The sequence below is a fragment of the Nannospalax galili genome, unplaced genomic scaffold (assembly GCF_000622305.1).
Source record: "Nannospalax galili isolate Female #2095 unplaced genomic scaffold, S.galili_v1.0 scaffold818, whole genome shotgun sequence".
Taxonomy (NCBI): Eukaryota; Metazoa; Chordata; class Mammalia; order Rodentia; family Spalacidae; genus Nannospalax; species Nannospalax galili.
The window spans coordinates 393,927-406,827 of NW_008341874.1; the positions used below are offsets into that span (position 1 = coordinate 393,927).

The 12,901-nt window shown below is 48.8% G+C and overlaps 1 protein-coding gene across 4 annotated transcripts in view; it reads left to right on the forward strand.

The window, feature by feature from the left end:
• Positions 1-1,447: 1,447 nt before the first annotated feature.
• Chrm1 (cholinergic receptor muscarinic 1) overlaps positions 1,448-12,901 on the forward strand; it is a 16,789-nt gene continuing 5,335 nt past the window's right edge. Inside the window, exons 1-3 of one of the 4 annotated variants that reach the window (XM_008837486.1) lie at positions 1,448-1,507; positions 2,077-2,187; positions 2,619-2,710. The gene's annotated coding sequence lies outside the window, so the exon portion shown is untranslated. Of the gene's footprint in view, positions 1,508-1,670; positions 1,687-1,729; positions 2,188-2,618; positions 2,711-12,901 lie in introns of those variants that run through there. The other 3 variants (XM_008837487.2, XM_008837485.3, XM_008837488.3) reach the window with 3 other exon arrangements.

The window sequence follows — 12,901 nt, forward strand, 5'->3', positions numbered from 1 at the left end:
ATACAATAACCGGAGGACTGGGCACTAGCCCCACCCCCACCCCACCTCCCGTCTCCAGCCTTGTGGCTGCAGAGTCAAGACAGCCGCCTAGGCCAGGGGGGTGCACTCAAAAGGAGGCAGGGGAAAGCTGGACACCCTCCCCTCCCGCCCACAAAATAAGTGTTTTTATTTCTAAAGGGACATGTGCAGAGGCGGTGGGAGAAAAGGGACACCAAGGAGATTGGGGGGAGGGGTAAAGAGGGAGTTTGTTCAGACTCGGAAATGGATGTTGAGTGTGGAGGCCTGACATCCCCACGCTCAGCCACGTGTATGCGCACAAGTACACGCACCCCCACTGCGCTCACAACCTGCAACCATCAATCTAAGGACAGCCCAGCAGGGGGCAGCCTGGTGCAGGGTCTGTTTGAGTTCTGACCTAACCCCTGAGGGTTTAATGACCCCCCCCGCCGTGGGGGGGGGGGTCACGGGGGTAGGAAAAACTGTTCGGATTCCTCTCCTAGCTGCAGTAGCTGACCAAATACAAAAAGAAGGCGCACTGGGTGCCTCTTGGCACCATGACTTCTCAAGAGGATAGGTGTCCCCACATGTACCTACCACCTGTGCTGTGGCTGCTGGCCAAGCCCCAGACTCCAGAGCCCCCAGGACCGAGTCCAAACAGTAGCTCACCACGAATTCATCACATTCTCACCTACATAATGGGGATATCACGGCAGTCCTTCCCTCCCAGGGCTTCACCGCAGCCCATGGGGCAAAGAACACGTTTCCCACTTCTCTACGGTCAGCTCCCCAGGAGGTCTCTAGGGCGTTGCTAGACCCAGGTCTCTATGGCAAAGGGCCCCCCAGGGTCTCTATCTCTGGGGAAACTCAACACAGAAATCTAAACCAGCCTAGGGGAAGGTCTGCGGCCCGAATATTAGGGCTGAGGGAGATAGGGAGACTCTTACTCGGGCTCCCCAGGTACACACCTGTGAGCCCTGAGTAGGAGTCAGGGGAGACAGAGTTTGACAAGCTGGGAGGAGAGCTGTCTGTCTGTCTGTCTGTCTTCCAAGGGGAAGCTGGGGGTGGAGCAGGCAGGGAGGTAGAGGCTGCCTCGCTTGTCAAAATTAGCAAATTCCACAGTTGGGCACACCAGACACACACTGAGAACAGACACACGCAAGCGGGTCCTGACTCCAGACCCGCAGGGTCACACCTGAATTTACGCAGGCTGCCTGGTGACATGAGTACACAGGGACGCACACATGCCCGACACTCACTCCACAGCATATGGAGCTAGCACACGGCCCCCCACGCCTCCCCACAAACCAGATACTCAGGTACCCTCGGACCTCCGCTCTACAGACTCTAGAGCGCACTGCCCAGCACACGGGCACGTCGTAGCTCAGCCCTAGGGCGGGTGCGCCAGCCCTCTGGGTCTGTTCCAAGTTGGAGCCTCTCACGTGAGGCCCAATGTGTCATTTCCAAACAGAAGGAATCTAGCTCCCTCTCAGCAGGGAGGAAGGGCAGGGTGTGTGGTGGGGTGGGTGGGTGGGTGGGCGCGTGGGCATGTGCAGGGGGAGGGGAGGGCATGTATGTAAAGGAAGCAAGCATGTGAATAACCGGGCATGTGTGTTGGGACATGGTGCACACGAGTTAGGGGCTTTCAGATTGGGTGGAGAAGGAGCCTGGGAAATAGAGTGTGCCTTTGTAAGGGTGTGTGTGTGTGCGCGCGTGTGTGTGTGTGTGTGTGTGTGTGTGTGTGCCGCTGAGTCTGTGTGCAGTGGGTGTGGGTGTTTGTCTCTCTGTATCCGCCTTCTCTCTTCTCCTGGACTTTTAGCATTTCCTGGGCTCTCCTTCCTCATGTCCTGCCTCCTCTGTCTCGGGGCTCAAAGTGGGTGCCCTGGTGGCCAAGGGGGGCATACTCCAGGACTTAGTGCAACCCCAGATGCTGCCTGAGGCTTCCCTCCTGCTCCCCCTCCTTTTCTTTCCTCCTTTCCTCCCTCCCTCTCTTTCCCTTCCTCCCTCGCCCCCCCACCAAGGCTGGCGTGCCAGGGGGTGGGACATGCCAATCACTGGCTGTGCCTCTCCCGCTGCCAGCACAGGGCGCAGCTCCCCCCAGGAGCCAGGTGTTTGGGTCCCAGGAGACATCTCAGGCCCCCGGAGAACCAGAGGAACTGAGGACCCTGCAGACCGCTCTTCGACCCCATGGTGAGTACATTTGAGAAGGTTTAGGAGGGGCTGCGTTGAGCTGGGTGCAGGTGCAGCAGGGTCTTCGGGGGTAGGGCAGGGACAAGGAAATGGGGGTGGACTCCGGAGAGAGGAGGCAGCCAGGGAGGGGTCTAGAAGCCAAAAGGGCTCTAGTACTGGACATTGGCTGCTCCAAAAACCCTGTCTTCTGGTGTTCAGTGAATTCGTCTGATGTTTTTCTGGGCTTCAGTTGGTAGAAGAGATGAAGACCCCCTTAGGAAAACTTGACCTAGAGTCCAGAAGGGATTAGACTGCCATGCAATAAGCAGAGCCCCCAGCACAAATGGGAAGGGCAGGCAACAGCCCTTGCCATCAGCATCCTATGAAAGGATGACCCCACACATATACCTTTGGGGACACCAGTCCGAGAACCTCCTTTTCTCCTCCTTCAGGGCACCCTGAATCCCACCTCCCCCATCCATCTTCAGCCCCCCTAGATGGATTGAACCAGGCTGCTGGCCAGATGGACAAGCTGGATGCCAAGGTGGGTGTTGGGTCAGAAGCCAGCAGATCAGGAAAAGCTCCAGTGCTCCTGGGGAAAGCCACACCAGTCAGAAAGTGTGGCCCTGATGTGCATAGGGACCCTGTGTGTTCAGTATCTCTGGTTTGCACAGGGCAGATCACAGCCATGGGCTCAGGAAACTAATGGATATTTATGTGTACCTGTGGCAGGTACCTGTCTCGGTGCCCCCAGACTCTGGCAAGGATGAGTTGGAGCCAGGCTGGCAACTGAAAAGGGGACAATTAGGTTATAAAGACCTATAAACTTAGGGGTTCTGAGTTCCAACAAAAAGGGGTTCACCTCTTCCCACAGAGCATGTCTGCATTTCCACCCAGTTTGGTCCAGTGTCCCCTTGCCCCACTGGCTAGAAGGACTCAAGCAGACTCTGTTACAGAGGAGCTGTATTCAACTGCTCAGTGAACTATCAGAGGAGAGCTGTCTACCCCCTGACCTCAGCCACTAGGCAAGCCTGCTGAAATAGGGTAGGGGAGATGGTGGAATTGGAAGGTGTAATTTTTCACTTCCCTGCTAAGGCTAGTGGCTGTGGATCTGAGAACTGGATCTTGAAGTGCAATACAAAGTCCAAAGTGTCAAGAAGGATCTAGGCAGAGCCTTCCCATTGTATTGACAGAGAGACCAAGGCTGAGAAATGGGAATGGGCATGCTCATGGCCACATATGGAGATTTAGGGGTCCAGCTGGGACTGAGACCCATCTCTCCTCATCCTCAGTATAACACTGTGCCTCCACCTCCATGAACAGGATGACGGGATGGGGAAGGGGAGGGTGCACAAGCTTTGTGAGGCAGGAGCTTGGGCTCCAAGCACGCAGGCAGGCAAGCAGGGAAGAGGTGGGTGAATCGAGCTGGGTTTCTGCTCTGCTGTGATGCCATGGTGATGCCTCAAAGGATGGGGGAGGGAGAGAGAGAGAGAAGAAAGGAAAAAGGGAGGGAGTATAAGAAGTGAGGAGCTGGGGGCATGCACTGAGGAAGACGGGGGGCCCAGCATCGCTGATGCCACACTGGAGGAGCAGGTCTAGGGTGCAGCCTGCAAATAGCCAGGCCCTTCAGGATCTGGTTAAAGATGGTCAACTAGTTAAGGTCCATCCAACCCCAGTGAGCAAATTTGGCAGTGGTTCTGGGACCAGTGTTCATCCTCCAAGTCAGCAGTCTATTTACAAAGCATTTAACTGATTGCCACTGCCCTCCATTGGGCTAGCTGGCATTTCCAATGGTGGATTAAGCCTAAAAATGAGATTAACTCTATTTATTTAGTCTCTTGTTTCCAAGGCCAAGTGTCAGGGGTAGATCAAGAGCCGCCTTCTGAGGAAAGTTAACCCAGGGGAGAGAACCACCCAGGGAAGGCTGGTTTCTGGCCTATGACCCCTGCAGAGGGGAGTGGTCAAAAGCATAGGCCAGGACTGCCCCTTACTGCACATATGAGGCTCCAGGTGTCCAGTCCTACAGCCCCCTCTGCAGAACACCTTCTCCCTCGTGTTGCCTCTGTCCCCACCAGGTTTTCTGACAGCTTCCAGCCCCAGAATAACAAGATGGCTCTACACCTCCTTCTTAAATCTTCCCCAGCATGCTGTCGTTCTCTGCCTCCCTCCACACTCCTTGACCAGGTTCAGGGAAGTCTAATGCTCAGGAATCCTTCTCCCCTACTCTCTAGAGGCCAAGCGCTCCTCTCCCTAATTGTCCTGTCTCTCCTCTTGCCTCCCCCAGTAGCTCTTTCCCTTCACCCTTCCTCTCACCAGCCAGATCCCCAGTCCCTAGGGATTGGTCCAGGGCACTGGTGGTCAACAGTCTGGCCTGCCTCTTGTGCTAGAGACTCTGACCTCATTCCTTAACTCTTTGAGCCCAGGCTGAGTCACACCCACATACACACACACATTCACACAAACTCACACATACCCACAGAGGTACCATTCCACATTCATGCCTGTCCTGGACCTCACTTAGCTTCCCTGTGCCCAGGTAAGGCAAGATTTCCTTGATCCATAGTACAGATGAGGATGCTCTTGACTGTTTTTCTCCTGTGCTCTCATGCCAGATACAGCCTCACCCATGAGAACAGAGGCATGGTAGATGAAGGCACATAGAAGCAGAGGGACCATAGACCCTGCTCTGGAGCTGGTCTCAATGCCCACCAGTTCATCCTCATCTACCAGGGCTTGAAGTCCTCAAGGAGAACCTCCCATGTATACACTCGTTTATTTGTTCCACAAATATTTGTTTAGCAATTACTATGTACCAAGCCCTAACATAAACCACTAAATGAAGCAGGCAGAGCCCCCACCTTGCCTCTTACTCAGAAATATAGCTAGACCTCTCCCTTCCCTCACACTGTCATCATTCATCACACAGATAAATGGCAGACACATACACAGGCCAGATTCTAAAAAGAGGACAGATTCCTCACTGTTGACGGAGTCAAAGTAGAGTTTGAGGCTAATGGAGATAGATAAAAAGGATGTTGAGACTCCCCTGCACACCCCCTCAAAAACAATATAAAGTAGGAGGTCCCAGAGATTGGTCTTAGACCAATGGGGGCCTAAATCCTAGTTGCATCGCCAAAGAGCTATAAGGTTACCGCTTTTTGCAAATCAGAGATAATAGGATCTATTCACAAGGAGTTATAACAAGTAAATTAAATTATGCATATAACGCACAGAGCCATGTCTGGTATATTCAAGCAGTCAGTAAATATCAGTTGCTATGATAATATTAGTAATATTATTAAAGGTTCCCAAACAGTCTTCATCAGGAGGCCCAGTCCTGGACAGAAAAGCACCTTCTCCCTTTCTTAACACCTTCCTATACCCAAACCATGAAAGCCTCCAAGGTTTGTCCCAACCCATTCCCACAAAGCTATGGTCCCACCCCCACCATTCCCTAGTGTCACCCAGCAACGTACACAGCCTCATACACAAACATTCACAGTAGGTAGTCCATCCCCATCCTACAAAAAGGCACTTAGGTCAGGGTGGTGACTTGCCCAGTGTCATACAGTGAGGCAAGGGTTTGAAACCAAAGATTGCCTTAAGGAGTGTCCCCTTGAACCCCTGCCACCACAATTGTCCAGTTCTTCCACACCCTCATGCATGCTTTCACAGGACTTACTCTGGGATTGCAGCATCAAGTTCTCCTTTCAGCCAGGTAACTAACTCTGAACACCTACTTCATAAAACTTCTAGAATCACCACTAAACCTCAGCACCCCATCTTTCCCTGGGGAAACCAGTCATAATCACAGGAAACCAAGTTCCTTCATGGCCACCATCCTCCAATAGCCTCAAACAAGTAGTGAACTGTCCCTAAGCAAGAGTTAAAGCTAGGGCTGGAGAGACAGCTCAGCAGTTAAGTGTATATACTGTTCTTGGAGAGGATTGGAGTTCGGTTCCCAGCACACACCAGTCCCCATATCAGGGAGCTCATAACCACCTGCAAGTCCAGCTGTAGGAGATCCAACACCCTTCTCTGGCCTCTGTGAGTACCTGCACACATGAGGTATTCACTCAAACAGATTTACACAAATGTAAATAAAAATAATAAAAAAAATCTTTTTTTAAGTTAAAACCATGGGCTAAGGAAACGGCCTGGTGGGTAAAAGTGCTTATCATGCAAGCATAAGGATCTGAGTTCAAATCCCCAGTACCCACATAAAAATAAGCATCATTCATCTCAACACTCCTACAGGGAGATGAGTGGCAGAGACGGGAGACTCCCTGAAAGCTCACAGGCCAGCTAGCTTGGCAATAGGCAGTGGAAAAACAGCCAAGAGACCCTGCAAACAAGGTAGAAGGCTAGGACTGACATCCAAGGTTGTTCTCTGACTTCCCTATGTGCACCACAGCACTTATATACCTGCATACATACATGAAAGCCTGCACACACACACACACACACACACACACACACACACACAGCACACACACGTTAAGACCAGGCATTGCTGTAATCTCAGCACTCAGAAGGCTGAGGAAAGAGGATTACTGTGTGTTCAGGCCTGGGCTAAATAGTGAGACCTTGAACTCCAAAACAAAATAAATAAAATAAGGGGCTGGAGAGGTGGCTCAGCAGTTAAGAACACTGGTTGTTTTTTCAAAAGACCTGTCCGTAACTCCAGTTCCACGGGATCCAACAGCCTCTTCTGTCCTCTGAGGGCATTGCACAACATGGGTGCACTTACCTACATACAGGCAATATACTCATACATATAAAAAATAAAAATAATTTAAAAAACTAAAAATAAATAAAACAAAAAACAAAATCAGATGAGAATGTAGTTCAATTGGTAGAGTGCTCACTTAAGCAAGAGGCCCTAGGTTCAATCCCTAGCACCATATAAATTGAGTGTGGCGGCACACACATGTAATCCCAGGACTCAGAAGTAGAGGTGGGAGGATCAGAAGTTCAAGGTCATTTTCAGCTACCTAGGGAGCCTGGATTACATGAGACATTGTCTTAAAAAAAAATTAAGGACAGGGCATGGTGGCGCACACCTTTAATCAGCACTTAGGAGGCAGAGGCAGGTGGATCTCTGTGAGTTTGAGGTCAGCCTGGTCTTTGTAGCGAATCCAGGCCAGCTGCGGCTACAGGGAGACCCTGTCTCAAAAAGACCAAAAAAAAAAAAAAATTAAGGATGGTGGCTAGAGACATAGCACAGGGCCTGGCACATACAAGGCTCTGGGTTCAACACCCAGTACAGAAAAAGAAAAGAATTAAGGATAGTACCACTTGTGTATAATTTCAACACTTGGGAGACTGAGGTGGCAAAAGGATCACTATAAGTTTGAGGACAACCTAGGCTAGACAGTGAGTTCAAGGTCAACCTGGGCTATAAATTAAGACTGTCTCGGGAAATAAAAAAAAGTGATATAATTCCAGCTACATGGGAAGCTGAGGCTGGAGGATCATAAGTTCAAAACCTGCCTGAGCTACAGAGTAAGTTCAAGGCCAGCCATGACATGTAGTGAGACCCTGTCTCAAAATGAAAGTAAAAATAAGGCAGGAAGCGTTGCTCAATGGTAGTGTGTTCTTAGCATGCTCAAGGACCTGGTTCAATCCCCAGTGCTGGGGCAGGGTGGGCAGAGGAAGAATTAAGATGTGTCCAAAGTTGCACAGCAAGGACTAGAGTAGGTCTTCAGGAAACTTCTGAGCTCTTTCACTGCCCAGGAAAGGGTTTGGGGAGTGAAAACCCCTGCTCTGATTATGAAGGGAAAGTAGTCATGACCAGCTGTTTTGGGTGCTGCATCACAAAGTGGGGTAGAAGGTCCAGAGAGCAGTGAGAATCTGACTCCAGTTTCCTAGAACCCCTGGCCCTCCCTCTTCTCCCGAAGTTTGCCCAGTTGGAAGCAAACCTCAGTGGTGGAGCACAGAGCAGGTGGCCCAGCAGAAAGAACATAAGCCTCGGAGCTAGCAAGTCAGAATCAGGACCTCAATGCCACTGTCTTGTGGGACCATCAGAAAGGCACTTAGCCTACCAAGCCTCAGTGTTCTCATCCGTACTCTAAAGATAAGAAAAACTCCTCACTGGAGTGCTCTGCCAATGAAGGGGAAAAACACATATCAAGTGCTTGACATGTCAGAGATGCTACCTATGGTAGCTATCAATATGACCATTAAAACAATAGCTGGAAGGGATTTCTAGCCATCAAGGCAAGGGATGCCAACCTCCTCACCTTCAAGGATCACTTTGTCTCTCAGGTGTCCTGTACTACAAGCATTGGCTTAATTCATGGAGGTCATAGCTAGCCCCCAAGAGGAGTTTGTGATAGGCAGAGGTCACCATGTTCCCACCCTGAGTCAAGTCTCTAAAGCTCTGAGTAAAGGAACTCAAATGAACCTTCACCTTCACCTCAGGGACTTGGGTCCTCTCTGTGCAGCGTCTAGAGATGCTGGATTCAGAACCTTGCACAATCTTCCCAGACACTAGGCTGGTCCAACTCTTCCATCACACAAGTGAGCAAACTAGGAACCAGGAAGGAGCTGGGGCTGGGGTTCCAGAAGGAAAGGGGACACCATGAAAAGTAGATCAGGACAGAGAGCCAGAAAGAAGAGCAGAGGTCTTTAACTGTGTGGCTGCTTTGAGACCCCATACTCATCACCCCGGAGGTGAGGGGCAGGAAGAGGACGAAAGGTTAGGAGATTGCTAAATGATCACACATCGAGGTTGGGATAGCACTGAGCTTCAGTTCCAGAGCTGGGGGCGACAATGCCAAGACTGGGTGAACCAAGTGAGGCACTCACCTTGGAGCAAAATTTAAAGAGGGGTCACAGGGTAGAGAATGTGACCCGGCAGCAGAACACATGCTTAGCATACACATGGTCCTGGGTATCCCTAGCACCACCAAGAAAAGGAAAAAAAAGGGGGGTCAGAAGAGAACATCACTAACACAGAGAGATAATATTGCAACTTTTGCTGTTGTTGTTTTGGTTTTTTGTTTAGTTTTTGAGACAGGGTCTCTTGTAGTTCGGGCTGGCCTTGAACTTGCAGTGTAAATGAGGCGGGCCTTGAACTCCAGTTCCTCCTATCTCCACCTCTGGAGTGAGTGCTGGGTTACAGGTGTGTGTCACCACATCCAGCTTGTAACATTTTTTAAATCAAAAAACAAACCAGGCTTGCAGACACATGCCTGTAATCCCAACACTTGGGAGGATAAGGCAGAGACGTCTCAGGCTGGGCTACCAAAACCAAACAAAAAAACCTGCAACAGGCTAGCTGTCACTTTGGGTAAATAAAGTTTCACAGGAACCAGGGCCAGGTTTAGGGTGGAGCTAATGAGGCAGGATTACGCAAGTGTAGGGCTGGATCCTGTCTTCGACATTTTATTCATCATGAATTTTTTTGCATTAATTTCATTTTTTCATATTAAAATATTAGTTCTTTATTACTGTTTGGGGAAACCCTTTAAAATTTATCCCCAGGGGCTGGAGAGATGCTTCAGTGGTTAAGAACACTGGCTGTTCTTGCAGAAGACCCAGGTTCCAATCCCAGCACCCATATGGCAGCTAACAACTGTCTGTAACTCCAGTTCCAGGGGATCTGACGGCCTCTTCTGTCCTCTGAGGGCATTGCACAACACAGGTGCACTTACTTACATGCAGGCAATACACGCATACACATAAAATAAAACAATAAGTAAAATACTTTTTTAATGTATGCCCAACATCACAGCACCCTCTTCATAAGCTTGGGCAGACCCCTGCAGCTGGGAAGGTGCACCTCTTCTACTGGCCAGCTTTTCTCATCTGGTTCTACTTTTATAAAGGTCTTTGCTCAGCTCTCCTGCTCTAAGACACATGGAGGTGAGACACAGGGGACAGTACCCAGTCTAGGAGCAAGGAGACATTGTCTTGGTGATGCCTTCAACCCCTTGTTGATGGGCCTCAGTTATTCCCTTTGTGTAGTGAGCATTAAACAGCCCCACTTCAGAAAATCAGAGACAACAGTTGTGCAGGGCAAATTCCCAAGATGATGTCCACTATCAGTATCAGTAATTAAGATACATCATGTGGCCGGGAGTGGTTGCGCACACCTTTAATCCCAGCACTCAGGCAGAGGCAGGCAGATCTCTGTGAGTTCCAGGCCAGCTGGGGCTACAGGGAGACCCTGTCTCAAAAAGACCGAAGAAAAAAAAAAAAAAAGATACATCATGTTCTTCAGAGTGTGGTAGCGTCTTCCCACAGTCCCAGCATTTAGCAGGCTAAGACAAGAGGCTCAATCATGAGTTCAAGACCAGATTGGATACACATAGCAAGACCCTGTCTCCAAGCCTAGGGATTTAATTCCATGGCAGAGTACTTAGCATGCACAAAGCCTTGAGTTTGATTCACTTTGTCGGGGGGTGGTGATAAATTGCATTTCAATGCAATATTTTTAAAATTCAAATTGGCGAACTAGTCCCCAAGCAGTCATCAGGGGTTTTTTGCTTGTTTGAGGTTTGAGTTTTGTTTTTTTCTGTTTGGTCATCAGTTCTTTTTCTTTTTAAAGTTTTTTGTTGAGCTTTTGTAATTTCATACAACAGTTCTTAATCAAATTTAGAACCCCCCTCCCAATCCCCCCACTGGACCTCTATCAGTTCTTGTCAATGGCGTTTCACTGGAAAAAATGACTTGGTCTCAGATCCTGATGATAGTAGATCACGCACCCTACTTGTGTGATCTAGTGCAAATTCTCTTGTTTCTCCTCTTTGGCCACGGCTTCCTTATGTCCTATGAAAAGATTAAATATGGGGCCTGGGGATGCCTCTCCTTATGTCTAAGCCTATACCTACATCATAGGCTCCTGTTAAGATTAACTGGGAAGAGGAAGGCTGGAGAGATGGCTCAGTAGTTAAGCACACTGACTGCTCTTGTAGAGGACCTGGGTTCAGTTCCTAGCACCTACTTGACAGCTAACAACTATCTGTAACTCTGCTTCCAGGGGATCCAACACCCTCTTCTGGCCTCCATAGGCATTGCACGACACAGGTACACTTGCACATACATAAATTATATACATGCACATAAATAAATAAATAAATAAATAAATAGATAGATAGATAGATAGATAGATAGATAGATAGATAGATAGATAAATAAATAAGGGGCTAGAGAGATGGTTCAGTGGTTAAGAGCACTGACTGCTCTTGTAGAGGACCCAACTCCAGCTCCAGGGGAATCTGAAGCCTTCTTCTGACCTCCGTGGCACTGCATGACACAGGTGCACTCACATACATGCAGGCAATACACTCATACACATAAATAAAATATTTAAAAATAAATAATATTTTAAAAGATTAACTATGCGGCCTGGGGATGCACCTCAGTTTGTAGAGTGCTTGCCTAGCATGCACAGATCCCTTTCCATCCCAGCACCACATAAAGCTGACCATGGGGCCTGGAGAGATGGCTCAGAGGTTAAGAGCACTGACTGCTCTTGCAGAGGACCTGGGTTCAATTCCCAGCACCCATATGCAGCTACGAACTGTCCTTAACTCCAGTTCCAGGGGAATTCAAAGCCCTTGTCTGACCTCCATGGCATTGCAGACACGGGTGCACTCACATACATGCAGGCAACACACTTATACACATAAAATTAAAATAATAAAAGATTAAAAAAAGAAAACTGTGACAGCCTATGCCTCCAATCCCATCATTCAAGAGGTAGAGGCAAGAGGATCAGAAGTTCAAGGACATCCTTGAGTGAGTTTGAGACCAGCCTGGGCTACATGAGATTGTCTCAATAAATTTTTTTTAATTAAAAAAGAAAGAGCAATTGATTATATGTGAGCTAGAGGTGTAGGTCAGAGGTAGAGTGCTTGCCTAACATCTATGAGGCCCTGTGTTTAATTCCTTATACGAGAGAGAGAGAGAGAGAGAGAGAGAGAGAGAGAGAGAGAGATTAAATGAGAAAATCCATAGCTGCATATAAATACTTCGGCAGTAACCAGCACTCAGGGTGTGCTGTCCAACAGCAACAAGCATTGTTCCCATCAATCAGCACTGCTGTGCCAGCAGAGATTCAGGGCAGTGTGCTGGGAATCAAGCCCAGGACCTGTGACTGCTAGACAAGTGCTTTACCACTATATATCCCAGCCCTCTAGGAGAAATTCGTCATAGAGGTGGCCATTCCTACACAGGAGGGGATGTCTCATTCCTACACACACTGGGAATTAATGGAACCCAATGTGTACCGTATGGGTCAGGAGCTGTTTTCAGCACTTGGCATTCATTGACTCATTTAATCCTCCCAACAATTCCTTGAGATATTAGTTAACAGCATCTGCTAATCCCCATATATCAGTTGTGCAATCTGAGGTAATAGAAGTCAAGTCACTAAAAGCAAAATAATAATAATAATAATAATAATAATAAAATCAGATGCAGTGGTGTAGTCCTGTAATCCCATCACTTGGGAGGTGGAAGCAGGTCAGAAGTTCAAGATCATTTTCTCTCTGCAGGTCTGGGCTACAAGAGACCCTGTCTCGAATGAATCAATGAATCAATGAATGAATACTTAAAGTTATATAACTAGTGCTGGGCGTGGTGGCACATGCCTGTAGTCCCAGCACTTGGGAGGCAGAGGCAGGCAGATCTCTGTGAGTTCAAGGCCAGCCTGGTCTACATACTGAGTTCCAGGACAGCTGGGTCTACAAGAAGACCCTGCTTCAAAAAGACACACACACACAAA